The sequence below is a fragment of the Ictidomys tridecemlineatus genome, unplaced genomic scaffold, assembly GCF_052094955.1.
Source record: "Ictidomys tridecemlineatus isolate mIctTri1 unplaced genomic scaffold, mIctTri1.hap1 Scaffold_103, whole genome shotgun sequence".
In the NCBI taxonomy this organism is placed as follows: domain Eukaryota; kingdom Metazoa; phylum Chordata; class Mammalia; order Rodentia; family Sciuridae; genus Ictidomys; species Ictidomys tridecemlineatus.
In genome coordinates, this window is record NW_027520990.1 from 346,164 (window position 1) to 360,985 (window position 14,822).

Consider the following 14,822-nt stretch of genomic DNA (forward strand, 5'->3'; position numbering starts at 1 on the left):
GCCAAATTGCAGTAATACTTAGCAGCAAAACTCTTACCAAGTCCTGATTCTTAGCTTTCTGTTCTCTCTCAGATTCTAACATAACATGAAGACTTTTACCTCCCTCATCCAGAAGTTCTTTAGCTTTTTCAAGAAGCTTCATTTTATCCTGGAAAAAAAAGGTGTCAAGATTACTCACTCATTACATTTACTTTTGAGTTTAGAATGTAATTCCCCCCAAAGAAGGGATTTTTACCTTATAATTAGTTGCTTCATCAGAAAGAATCATATTTTGTTTCATGGTCTCTTGGACCTGTTTCTTTGATTCCTTCATCTATGTAAATAAAGCATTCAGAATTAAGATACACAAATTATAGTGCTACCATACAAGTTACTTCCAGACAAGTGACCCTTTCCAGAAGAAAGCAGTACTTAATACATATGACTGTTTAGAATTTGGATGATTTGTAGGAAATAATGAAACAAAAATTTTAAAATATGATTTTTAAATTAAAACAGGTAGGAATGATTCAAGCTAGAACCAAGGGAGAAAGAAAGAAAAAAATAATTATACCTTCTGTTCATAATTTGACAATTTCTGCATTAGTTCTTCATTTTCTTTCATGAAATTGTTCACCTTTTTGGAAATTTGCTGTTCATTGACTAAAAGGGGGAAATACACAAGATTATTACAATCACTAAATGAAATTCAATTACTCAATCTACTAAAAGCAAAGACATGTTATATGGTACTATGAGGAAATACTTCTTAGCATAACTATTATGCTTTTAAAAAGCAATCTATGCTTATTAGCAATAAGAGTATAAAAATTATTAGAATTTAAGAAAAATATAAGAACAATGATATTTTGCTGGGTGCAGTGGTGCACACCTGTAATCCCAGTGGCTCAGGAGGCTGAGCTAGAAGGATTCCAAGTTCAAAGCCAGCCTCAGCAAGAGCGAGACACTAAGCAACTAAGTGAGACTTGGTCTCTAAATATAGGGGGTTGGCGATGTGGCTCAGTAGAGTGCCCCAGAGTTCAATCCCAGGAACCCCTCTCATCCAAAATGATATTTCAATTTAAGCTTATTTCACAGATGGGAAATACAGTAAAGTGTTGTAGCTTGATATTCCCCCCTTCTCAAAATACTTTCTTTTCCGAAAATGGAATCATTTAATTCTTTGCAAAGAAAAACAGAAATGAAAACATACTGATTCACATTACCATTCTTCAAATTATCTACTCAATTACTTAATGCATGATTAAATCATTAGCATAGAAATACTCTTCAAATGTAATACATCTGCATTACATCAATATTCAAAGTTAATCTGCCCCAAATTAAAACTTATCATCATCTCCCTATCCACAATTTGTTCCTCCTCTTTATCTCCTATCTCAGAGTTGGAACCATCATCATCTACTCTATTATCCATGCTAGCAACCTAGGAATAGTAAAATTTTCAGGAGGTAAAAAAGATAATAGACATTAAAAGTCACTGTATCTACTTCTAACATAAATAAAACACACATCAAACACCAATACAAAGGGTTATTACAAGTTTAAGAAACCTAAAAATTTACCTTGATATACTCTATCTTTTACCTAGAAGAGAGAAAAAAGATTAAATTTGATGTCAAACATCTGCTCAATAGAAACAGCATTCCTAAAACAATAGTCAGAATCATAACCAAGTGAGAATTTAATAACATTCTGGTTCAGGATAATAATTTATAGGATTAAAAATAAGTAAAGGTTAACAAGCCTTTTAAATTTAATTGGTAGTGATATTTCATAAATAGCCTCTGACATAAAAACACTAAGATATGTACCTTATTTCACAGCAAAGATGTGTGTATGTGTGTGTGTGTGTGTGTGTGTGTGTGTGTGTGTGTGTGTATACTCAAAATCATTTACTTGACAATTCTAAATAACCAGGATAAAGTCTAGAAACAATGACTATTCAAAATAAATCTGAGGAAACAATATTAAATGCATAATCTTTGTACTAAGATATGCCACTTTCACTCACCAGAAAACATCTTAGAACTCCAATTTAAATTTGGCTATTGGCTGAATTTAGAAACTAAGAGGCTACATCATCTTATTTCTGCAAACCACTAAATATATAGCAAGAAATCTGAAAGGAAAGACTGCTTGAAGAAAATGCACAAGCAATAAGAAAAATGACAATTAACATATTCTGGAAAGGACAAAAACAATCGTTTCCAAAAAACAGCAATAAACTACCTGATAATAAAACCTAAGCAGAAATTTTTTTAAAACATCACTAAATTTCTTTGTAACTTAGCATATTACTTGTCCTTTCAAATGTTATAAATGGTGATGGGATATTCAGATGTGTCCACAGATCATCCAGGGGATCTTCGTAACAGGAAATTGCATTCAGAAAACTCCAACACAGAAAAAAATGAACATTTCTTTAATGTCATAGCCTTGCTAACCTTTTACTCAAAATGACAACAGAGGAAAATGGGAAGTAGCATAAAAGCAGTCATCTAAGGTAGGGAGACTAAAGTTTTAAAGTCAAATGCTGAAACTGAGGAGCAACAAGCTAGGAACCACATCCCACATAACCTAGTGAAAAGAGAAACAGGTACCAGGGTTCTTGAAATGAAAGAAACAAGAGAGAGAAATATAAAATGTTTTCATGTTTTTCCCTTCTCTTTATCCTTCTATTTCCTTTTTACTTTTAGCTGAGAAAAAGTTCAATGAGATTAGAAAATTCCTCACAGGAATCCAGGCAAACAATTCTTCTATTTAAGAAGGGAATACTTTTTAAGAGATTTTACACTCAATTGTACAAGGAGAGGAAACTTATCTTAACAATGATATGTCTGAAATAATTAAGAAATCAGAAAAAGAACACTCAGATTTGAAAAGATTTGTATCCAATGTTTTTGGCCTCTTTAACTGTTAGGCTTTTCATATGCAAAGTCCATTTACCAAAAATAATTTTCTTCCAATTATGTTAAATAACTATGAAACAGAATGACCTACAGTACAAACATAAGTATGTATAAGCGCATATATATATATATATATATATATATATATATATATATATATATATACACACATATATATATACACACACACACACACACACACACACACACTTATACATATATGTACACACATACACAGAGATAGACTAATTCTGCTCAGGAAAAAAAAATCCTTAATGAACAAAACATTTAATGGATTTTGGACAACACATAATCTATACTTCCAAATAAAAAGGTATTTTCTGTACATATGATCAAATCATAAAATCTGGGAAAAATTTATATAAAAGACTGGAAAAATTATATCATCTCCTTTTTCTCATTTTACTGTATTTCTTTGCAGCATTTCCCCCTGTTTGTATGTTTATATTAACATACAGTTCATCAACATTTAAATCTTAGTTTCTGCTTTTTTTTCCCACTTCACATTTAATTGTGAGCATTTTCTGTACCTCAAAGCTTTGAAATAAATAAATCTGCCTACTATTCCACTAATCGAACATACAATAACCCCTAAATGAATTATGTTGTGCTAAGTCTTCAATCTAATACACTGTTCCATTGAAAAACATTACCAAAAATCTTCAAAGCATAGTTATTTCTTTAAGATAGATTACTAGACATATATGCTACATAAAAGGATATTTATCTAACCTATCCCATCTTTTATCCCACTTTTAAGACTTCTGATACATATGAAACTACTGGTCAGGATGGCTGTAAGAATTACCAGTTCTACCAACTGCACCCACACTAAATTATTTTATAATGTTAGTTTGACTTAAACCACTATTTTGTGTTTTAGCAATTGAAAAAGAAAAAAAAGGGGGGGGCAGTGACTATATAAAATAATCCTTGTGCTTATGTGCTAAGGTATAAGTAAGTTAATTTACTCACAAGAGCAGTTCTCCAAAAGAAAATGACAAAGGATACAATCCCAAAGAAAACAGTGAATACTACAGGCTTCCATGGTAGTCCATAAAAATCAGGCCCAGGTTGAGTATCATCAGGCAATGTAGTAAACAGCTTAAACAGACAAATTAGAAGAAATGGGAAACCTTAAATTTATAACAAAACAGTCACAAAGAATCATGGCAATTCTAAACCAACTTCCTCATCAGAAATCCACCTCCTCAATATTTTCCAATAGCTTCTTCAAGAGAGAGGATACTGGCAGTCTCATATTTTTTGTTTGCTTCCAGTGTTTTCAAGTATAATGAATCTAAATACTTTTTAAAAATATTTATTTATGTATCTTTAGTTTTAGGGTGGACACATTGTTTTGTTTTTATATGGTGCTGAGGATCGAACCCAGTGCCTCATGTATGCTAGGCAAGCGCTCTACTGAACCACAACCCCAGCCCGAATCTAAATACTTTAAATTGAGCATACATTTCCACTTTGTAACAGGCCCTATATCATCACATTGTCTAACACCTGGCTAGAATCCCTCTGGATCATTCTTTTCTCTTAGATAACCTGGTTTTTATAATTTAAAATATTCTTTTAAGACAAAACTTAAATATATGAAAGAACTAATTAATTTTATGGCAACAAATAAAAACAATGACGATATATGTATAAGATTTTAAATCTTACTTCCATTCCACTCTTATATACAGATACGTGACATGTAATTTCAGACAACTCTTGAAAACTGGCTTAGATAAACTTCTCTGAATTTAACATCCTTCTATAAAATTCAGAGCCTAATTTTAAATGGTTGCTCAAAGGCAGTGCAGTAAACACCTGCCTACTCTTCCCTGTTTTCACCGCCCTCTACACGTAATAGGAGATAACTGTCACTTGGGCCCAATTCCCCAGCAGTCTCCTTAGGGAAAAGACCTGTAGTAACATTAGCTGTTTGGATTGTTGGCTGCATTTCAGAACATACCATGAGGTTGTCACCTCTATTCCGTCAAAAAAAAAAAAAGTGCAAGTGGGGAAAGCTCAAGTACACTCTCACCGGCCTCGCTTAACCATACAGTCACGTCCTGCCTGCCTTGGGCCTGACACACTCCATTTCTCCGTCGCCACGACAGTCAGTGCACCCACTCTGCCAGAACTCAGCCACCCGACAGGGGTCCCAGGAGCTCTGGGTCCCCCAGGGAAACAGTGACAGAAGGCACAGTGGCAGGTACTGAGTCCATGGTTTAGGGACAGCTGAGTGGAAGCGACGCTTCCCTGCAGAACAGCACAGGACCCTCTCTTTCACCGTTTCCTACTTCAGTAGGACCCAGCGCAGGGGGCGGGTACTGGGAGTGAACTTTGCCTTCCTCCACCACAGGCGCTTTCCGCCCAAGGCACGTGAAACCCGTCATCAGAGGAAGCCCCTGGGTGGACTGCAGTGAGCAGACAGAGGATGCTGAGGGGCGTGGCGGGGAGCGGGAAGAACCAACTGCGGAGCCCGGTGGGGGACAGCGCCAGTAGAGCCAAGCGGAAGAGTCCAAATGAAAGGACTCCAGAAGGAAAGAGGCTCACCTGTCCCCGGAACTAGGAGAGGACCGGCGATTTAGAAGGCCCTGGAGGAAGCCAGGGAACTAGCAGAAGGGGATTATAGGCAGAGACTAGGAAAAAGGAGAAAGTCAGGCCTCCCAGCCCCTCCCAGAGCAAAACCCTTTTGTCAACGTGTTGAGACACCAGGTACCTACCTGCCCCAAAAGTGCAGACAGAAGAGGAGAAGCTTCTCCTGCTCCCTTCTAAAAGACTACTGCTGGGCTTTCCTTCCCTGCTCACTCGTGGATGACACTCTTTTTAAAAAAGCCTAACCCTAAGGAATCATGTCATTATCACCCCACGCCGGTGGCTTCATTTCTGGATGCCACATTTTAGGGTTGCATGACTTGTGGAAAAGAACAGAATCATGAATAGCCCGAAAAGCACGTGCTAAAAATTGAAGAAACTGGGGACATTTAACTTGGGGAGGAAATGAACATCTGTGGATCTTTAAAAATCTGTCGTCAAGTTGAATATATTCAATTCAAAAGAACAAGAATAAGCAGGAAAGCACTGAAAAAGAAGAGCAATGAAGGGTACAGGGAGGGCAGACTATATAATTAATTCATGTACCCTCGTCCAAGCCCAGGAATACATAGAGATTGTGGGACAGAATAGAGAATCCAGAAACAGAACCAACTGGACATTTGGGGTACAATAAAAGTTAGTTTGGGGAAAATAGACTTTCTAATAAGTAGCGTTACCACATGGAAAATTATAAAATTGGATTTTTCTCTACTTATTCAAAAGATAAACTACAAATGGATAAGAAACATGAATGTAAAAATAGAAAATAAACAAGTACTAGAAAATATTAAGTGAAATTTTCTATGTATTATGAGTGGGCAAAACCTGCCTCATTGAAAAAATCTTTCCTGGCTGTATCTAAACCTGCTACACACACACACACACACACACACACACACACACACACACACACACACGCAGTTTGACAATGACAAACTGAGAAAAAATATTTGCAACATATTATTGTCCAAAGAATCATGTTCCTGAAATATAAAGAACATTATAAATAAAATGGCCAGCAAACCTATACAAAAATGGGCTGAAGAAATAAACAGATCTCAGGAAAAGAAATGCAAATAGCTATAACATATGGAAACATGCTCTGCTTAGCTCATAATGAACAAAATACAAATTAAACCACACCAAGACACCATTTCTCACTTGCATTGGCAAGATCCAAACGTTTGAAAACATACTCAGTAGGTGAGAGAATGTGGGGGAATACAAATTCTCAGACACTGCTAATAAGTATACAAAATGATACAACCCTTATGAATGAGATTTGGCAACATCTCCCAAAACTGCTTATATATTTACCTATTAACTCAACAATCCCACTTTTTTTTTTTTAACTTTTTCAGTGCTGGGGAAGGGTATCTTGGGCAAGTGCTCTACTGCTGAGCTATAGTCCACCAGCCCTAATTTCTAAAGATACTGGGAATACAACAACAAATGTTTAAAACTTGTATTTACAAAACTATGTTATTCAAGCATTAATTATAACAATACAAGATGGTCACAAAAGGCTGAAACAACCGTCATCAATGAAAGTTGTTGAATAAACCAAAGAAGAAAGAAAATAATTTTAAATACTGCTAAGAGCTGGTTTCCGGAATACATTTTTTAAAAATGAAGTAGAGAAAAATATTTATAGAATACTATTTGTATCTTAGAAAATGAAAAAAGATGAATATATTATTTCTTATAGCTTTGAGGTAAAACTGACATGCAATAAATTACATGTATTTAAAGTGTGCAATTTGATGAATTTTAACATGAAATTATGAAATCACCATTATAATCAAGATAATATACACATCCTTTACTTCCAAAATTATTCTCATTCTCTAGGTAATTTTGCCCTTTGTCACCCCTCTTTCTTGCCCCCCACTTTCCCATTCCTCCAGCAAAATGTCTTATCTTAATAGATTGCTTTGTATTCCTCAAGTTTTATGTGTATGGGATAATATATTGTATTTTCTATGGCTTCTCTTATTCAGCATAATTTGAGATTCATCTACATCAGTTTATCTATCATCTATTTTTATTGCTGAGTAGAATTTCATTACATGTACATACCACAATTTGTCTATCATCTATTGATAGACATTTGGATTTTTTTCCAGTTTGGGGCTTTTACAAATAAAATAGCCAAGAACACTGATATAAAATTCCTCCTATTGCTATATAACTTATCTTTTCTTTGGAAAAGAATGGTTGGATATGACTGGTGTATGTTTACCTTTTTAAGAAGGTGATTCTACCACTTTATATCCCCACCAGATGTGTACCCATCCAGTTCCTCCATCTCTTCTCCAACCACTCAGCACAATTGTCTTTAATATTAGATATTTAATAAGTGTGTAGTGGTAACTCTTATGCTTCAAAATTGCATTTCCCTGATAATTATGTCAAGCATTTTTAATGTATTTACTATCTGTTTATCTTCTTTGATGAAGTGTTATTTTACAGGACTATATTTTTTTCTAATGCGTTCTAAGAGTTCTTCATATATCCTTGATGCAAGTCTTGATAAATGCTTTACAGTAATTTCCTCCCAGCTTGTGTTTTGTCTATTTCATTGACTTCAAAGTGTATTTTGAATTACAGAGGTTTTAGTTTGATGAATCCCACATTGTCAAATCCTTTTTAATGCTTTTGTTCTCAAATTTAAGAAATCTTTGCCAAACCTAAGTTCAACAAAATTTTTTCTCTTACTTTTTTTCCTAGAGGTTTTGTAGTTTTGAGTTTAATATTTAAGTCTGTGAGTTAATTCAGGTGTCTAATGCAAGGCATGGATCAATATTTTGCATATAAATATGCAGTAATTTCAGTACCATTTGCTGAAAAAACTTTCCATTCTCTACTTGTCTTTCCATCTTTGTCAATGACTGTTGCCATATATATTGTGTATCTATCTCTGAATTCTTGATGTTTTGTCTGCAATCCTGATTACTGTAGCTTTAGAATATTTTTTTTCCTCTTTGTATGGTACTAGGGATTGAACACAGGACCTTGCATATGCTAGGCAAGTCCTCTACCACTGAGCTACATCCCCAGCCCTAGATTAAGTCTTGAAGCCACGTTGCAATCAGCTTGTCATTTTCTACAAAACTCTGCAGGGATTTTGATTGGAATAATGTTGACTCTGGTGATTAAACTGGGATGAATGGACACCTTAGTCTTCTGACTCATAAATTAGGTATATCTCTCCATTTAGGTTCTCTTTAAATTCTATCAGCAATATTTTATAGTTTTTAATATATACATTTTAGTTTTTGCCACGTTTATGTTTAAATACTTCATATTTTTATTCTATTGTACATGGAAATCTTTAAAATTTCAATTTCTAATTATTCATTGTTAATATATAGAAAATATAATTGCTTTTAGATGTAAATTTTATCTGTCAACCTTACAATAGCTTTTTTCTAGATCATACCAGATTGTATCTATATATATATTCAAGTTATCTGAAAAGAAAAGAGAATTTTATTTCTTCCTTTCCAATCTGAGTGCATTTTATTTCTTTTTCTTGCCTTAGTATACTAGCTATTTCCTTACTGCACCCCAGTACAATGCTGAATACATGTAATGAGAGTAGACATCTCTGTTTGGTTTCTGATCTTGGGGAAAAGTATTCAATTATCAACCATTAAGTATGAGGTTAGCTGCATTTTTTCAGAGGATGTTTTAAGCTCCCTTCTATTCCTAGTTTGTTGTTTGTTTTTCTACATCAATAATCAATGCTGAGGGGCTGGGGTTGATACTCAGTGGTAGAGCACTTGCCTAGCATGTGTGAGGCAATGGGTTCAAATCTCAGCACCGCATATAAATAAGTGAATAAAATAAAAGTTAATCAACATCTAAAAAATTTTTTTAATTAATAATCAGGGCTGATTTTTTTTTACATGTCGATGCGATTTATTGTCACCTACTTGTACATGCACACAAAATAACAATATCATTTGGCCAATATTACTCCCCAACATTTCCCCCCTCTGCTATATTTTTTAAATGCTTGTTTTGTATCTCTCGAGCTAAACACAAAGATTGTGCTTTTAGGTACATCAATGTGGTAAATTTCATTGATTTTCAAATGTTAAATAAATTTTGGATTCTTGACATAAATCCCCATCATCCGTCTAGTTTTTGTCTATGATGTATTTTCCTTTTACATATTGTTGTATTTGACTTAAATTTTTGTTTAGAATTTCTGTACAGATTCATTGGAGATCCCATGAGAGGTATGTGGTTTTCTTTTCTTATTATATCTTTGTCTTGGTTTGGTGTAGTGATAACACTGGATTCATAGGAGAACTATTTCCTTGCTTTAATATTCTACAAGGGTTTAGTATTACTACTACTATTAGGAATTAATATCATTTCTTCCTTACAGGTTTAATTGGATCACCAATAAAGCTATCTTGGTCTTATATTTTTTTCTTTGAAGAAAGGTTTTTACCTATACCTTCAATTTCTTTAATAGTCAACAAGGTTTATGAAATTGTCTGTTTTTCTTGAGTGAACTTTTGCAATTTGTGGCTTAAATAAAATTTCTTCATTTCATCTAAATTGTCAAGTTAATTAACATAAACTGTTCATAATATCCCCATTATCAGTCTAGTATCTGTGAAATCTGTAGTGATATCCCTTCTCTGATTGCGAATATTGGTAACCCGTGTCTCCTCTTTTATTTCCCTCACTAGATGTTGATCAATTTTATTCATCTTAAAGAACTAGCTTTGGGTTTCATTGATTTTCTCTTATTTTCCTTTTTTTTAAAATTTTACTGACTTATGGTCTTTATTATATCTTTTTTTCTTGCTTACTTGGAGATTAACTTATTTTTCCTTTTCTAGTTTCTCATAGTAGGAACTAAGTCAATGACTGGAGACTTATTTTTTAATAAAGCTATCTTGGGCCTGGGAGTGCTATAAGTTTTCCAATAACACTTTAGTGACATTGCACAAATGGATATGTTGTTTTCAGTTTTATTCAACTCAAAATATGAATTTCTTCTCTGATTTATTTGACTCAAAAATTATTTAGCAGTGGGGGCTAAGGTTGTAGCTCAGTGGTAAAGTGCTTGCCTCACATGTGTGAGGCACTGGGTTCGATCCCCAACACCACATAAAAATAAATGTACTGTGTTGTTCATTTATACCAAATATATATATATGATAGATAGATACAGATATACATATAGATATAGATAGATAGCAGATAGCAGCCTGGCACTTAAGTTTTCAAATATTTGAGAATTTTCCAGATTTTTCCATTATTGATTTATCATTTTATTGTGTTCAGAGAATAATCTTTGCCTGACTTTGAATACTTTTATATTTACTGATAATTTTTTTAAGATCCAGAATATAGTTTATCTTGGTAAATGTTCCATGTGCACTAAGCTCCTTGGGGGTTTTCTATAAATGTCAATTAATTTCAAATGGATGGATTGATTATGTCATTCACACTTTCTACAACCTTACTTTTATTTTTCGTTTTCTGCCAATTGCTGAGGAGAGGATATTGAAATCTCTAAATGTAATCTATAGGATTCATCATTTTCCTCATAATTCTATCAATTTTGATACTTCATGTATTTTGAAGGTCTAATATTAAAAGTACAAGCATTTAGGTTTATTATATAATCTTGACTGATTCGTTTATCATTAGGAAATAACTTTCTTTAGTCCTGATGATATATTTTGCCCCACAACCTCTTTTGGTTTAATGTAGCTACTCCAGATTTCCTTTGACTAGTGTTTAACATGAGATACCTTGTTCAATCATTTTAATTTTGACTTCTTTGTGTCTTTCTATTTACAGTGTTATTCCCTTAGACATCTATTTGGGTCTTGCTTCTTTAGGCAATATGACAATCTCTGTTTTTAACTGATGTATTTAGATACTTTCCACTTAATAGGATTACTGCCGTGCATAGGTGTAAGCTTAATATAATCTTCTATTTGTTCCTTCTGTTCTTTGTTCTTTTTCTTTTCTTTCTGTCTTCTTTTGCAGAAATACCACTATCGGTATTTTTAGTGATTCCTCTATTGGCTTATTAAGCTATAACTCTGTTTTCTAATCTTAGTGCTTCAGGGTTTAGAATATACATCTTTAATTTGTCACAATCTACCTTCAGATGATACTATATTACTTCACATATTCAATAAGAACGTTACAATAGTTACTACCCTTCTGAGATTTATACTGTTGTCATGTATTTTACTTTACATGTTTTCTAAGTCCCATACTACACTGATATTTGTCTTTAAACAGTCAATGACTTTTTAAAATGTTCAAATAAGAAAAATTATTTTAAATATTTATGCACACAGTCACCATTTTCAGTGTTCTTTACTCCTTTATTCCATTATTTCCATCTGCTGTCTTGGTGCAAGTGTAGGTGAATTCTTTCAGCTTGTATGTCAGTACAAGTCTTCATTTTAGAAAGATATTTCACTGGGCATGATATTATTGGCCAACATTATTACTCTTCAAATATATTAAAGGTATCACTCCACTATATTCTCTTATGCCTAATTTCTGACAAGAAATCTGATGTCATCCTTAGTTCTTCTCTACATAAATGTCTTCTCTAACTGCTAAGATTGCTCTTTATCACTGGTTTTGAGCAATTTATTTATGATATAATATACCTTGATATAGCTTTATTCATGCTTTTTGTATTGTAGTCCCATTTAATATCTTGGATCGGCAGATGTACAGTTTCCACAAATTTTTGGCCATCATTTCTTAAAATATTTTTCTGAATACCTCTCATAGCTCAACTTGAAACTGTCCCACAGCTCACTGATGCTCTGGTTCACTTTTCTTTAACAGAAGAAATTTTCCCTGTTTCATTTGGGGTACTTCTCCTGCTATGTCCTCAAGTTCACTAACAATTTCATCACAATGCTTATTCTGGCATTAATCCCATCCACTGTGTTTATCATATATTTTCAACTCTAGAAGTCTGATTTTCTTAAAATATATCTTCTATATCTCTTTTTACCTTTTTAACACACGAAATATAGTAGTAATGACTTTTTAAAAAATGCCATTACCTCATTCTAACATCTCCGATAGTTCTCAGTTGGCTTTGATTGGATGATTCTTCTCCTCATCATTGTGGATTGTATTTTTCTTGCTTCTTTGCATGCCTGGTAAGCTTTGATTCGATGCCATACATTACGAATTACTATTCTTAATATTTCGTATACAATTAAATTACTGGAAACAATTTGATTCTCTTGGGTCTGAATATTTGTTAGGTATGACATAAATTGTAATAGTCAGTCCGAGGTAACACCCTTCTGATTATTCTACCCAACTTCCTTAGATAGTTTTTTCCAGGTGCTATTCTGGTCCCTGTGTTAAGACCTGTTCCTTCTAATCACTTAAGATGGTTTCTCTGACTTGCTAAGCAGTTTCATCACACTTATGTGCAGATCAATACCCTGCTGAACACTCAGAGAGCCTTTCACAGATTTCCAGAATTGTCTCTCAATGTAGCAACCTTCTTTTGGTACTCCACCCTGTGAATTCTAGTCACTTTGGTTTTCCTGGAATCTCAGCACCATCTCTCAATTCATGGTATCCTCTGGTTCTGCCTGACTTCCCCTTCTTTGTCATGGCTTGGGAATCTCTTAACATAGTAAAAGCTGGGGCAACTAAAGAGCTCATAGCATTTGTTCTTTATGTTTCCAGAATCATTCTTTGTTGCTTGATCTTCAATGTTACTGGATCTTAAAATTTTATATGTTTGTGGGTTTTTTTTCATATTTATTTTAGTTGTTTCAGTTGGGAAGGTGAAGCCAGTACCTATATAAAGCTATCATAGCTAGATGTAAAAATCATTTGCTTTTCTTTTTCTTTTTATGGTGCTGGGGATTGAACACATGGCCTCCTGTGTGGTAGGCAAGTGCTCTACCACTGAGCTGCATATCCCTTTTCTCATTTGCTTATTTTTTTAATAGCAGAATGCATAATGAAATAAATTTTAAAAGTTAACTATAAAAGAGAGTAATATCAGGATAGACAGAACTGGGACAAAAGCTAGAGTTCTTTCAAAATCAGGCAGGAGAATCACAAGTTCAAAGCTAGCCTCAGCAACTTAGCAAGTCCCTACGCAACTTAGTGAGAACTATCTCTAAATAAAAAATAAAGAGCCTAGGTATGTGGCTCAGTGGATAGGAGCCCTGGGTTCAATCACCAGTACCAGAAAACAGAAACAACTTATTTTCACAAATTAACTTTGGCTCTTCTAAATATTTAAATAATTGTAAAATAAATAAAAAAAATCTTTAAAAATTAACACCTAAATATTGAAAGCAAGAATGAAACAACCTGTGATATCATGTTGGTGACAAACCACAGAAATGAATTATTTCAAACATACCTTAGTGGGATATAGCTTAAAGACAAGAGAATTTCATTTCATTTCAGGAATACATTCCTGAAAGTATTTTAAACAACATAAATATAGTCGTGTGTTGCTTAATAATGGGAATAAATTCTGAGAAACACATCTTAGGCAATTTCAGTGTGTAAACATCATTGAGTATACTTATACAAACCTAGAAAATATAGCCATTTCCACACGTAGGTATTCATATATGGTATATCATCGCTTTGGGGATAAAAACCTATAAGATATTATTATACTGAATTCTGTAGACAATTGTAACATTGTAAATGTTTATATATCTAAACATATCAAAACACAAAAAAGATTAAAAATACTAGGTGTCAAGAATTTTTTAGCTCCATTATTATGCACTAATGACCAAAATGTCATTAAGTGGCACAAGACTGTAAACAATTATATTTATGTCATTGAAAACTGGAACTCCAACATCAGAGAAAGAAAACACAAATCTAAGATAGATGAAGTGAAGTAAAATCTCTCTAACATCCTGAATTTTCATGGGAATTATCTAAATGACATGATCAAAAATCCCCACATATTTCTGAGCTTTGTTCACTAAAATGGCTTACAAATGACAGTCAATTTGAGCAATAAGCAATCCTAGTACTTGGAATGTAGCCTCTAAATATCATTTCCGATTGAAAGAAACCAAAGTTCTTTTAGAGAAATAGTTCCTTCAAGGTCTGGATAGGAAATGTTTAAGATGAACTTGGAACATCTCATAGTTCAAAAGCAAGGGAAACAGGTAACAATGACCACTAGGTGGTGGCAAAGGGTCCCAGGAGCCAAGATAAAGAGGCTTCTACAAGGAAAAAGGGGGAGAAATTGAGCATCAGATAAGAACAATTACT

At 33.7% G+C, this 14,822-nt stretch overlaps 1 pseudogene; it reads right to left on the reverse strand.

Moving 5' to 3' along the window:
* The window catches only part of LOC144372427 (transport and Golgi organization protein 1 homolog), a 141,101-nt pseudogene that overhangs the window by 15,047 nt on the left and 111,232 nt on the right, over window positions 1–14,822 (reverse strand).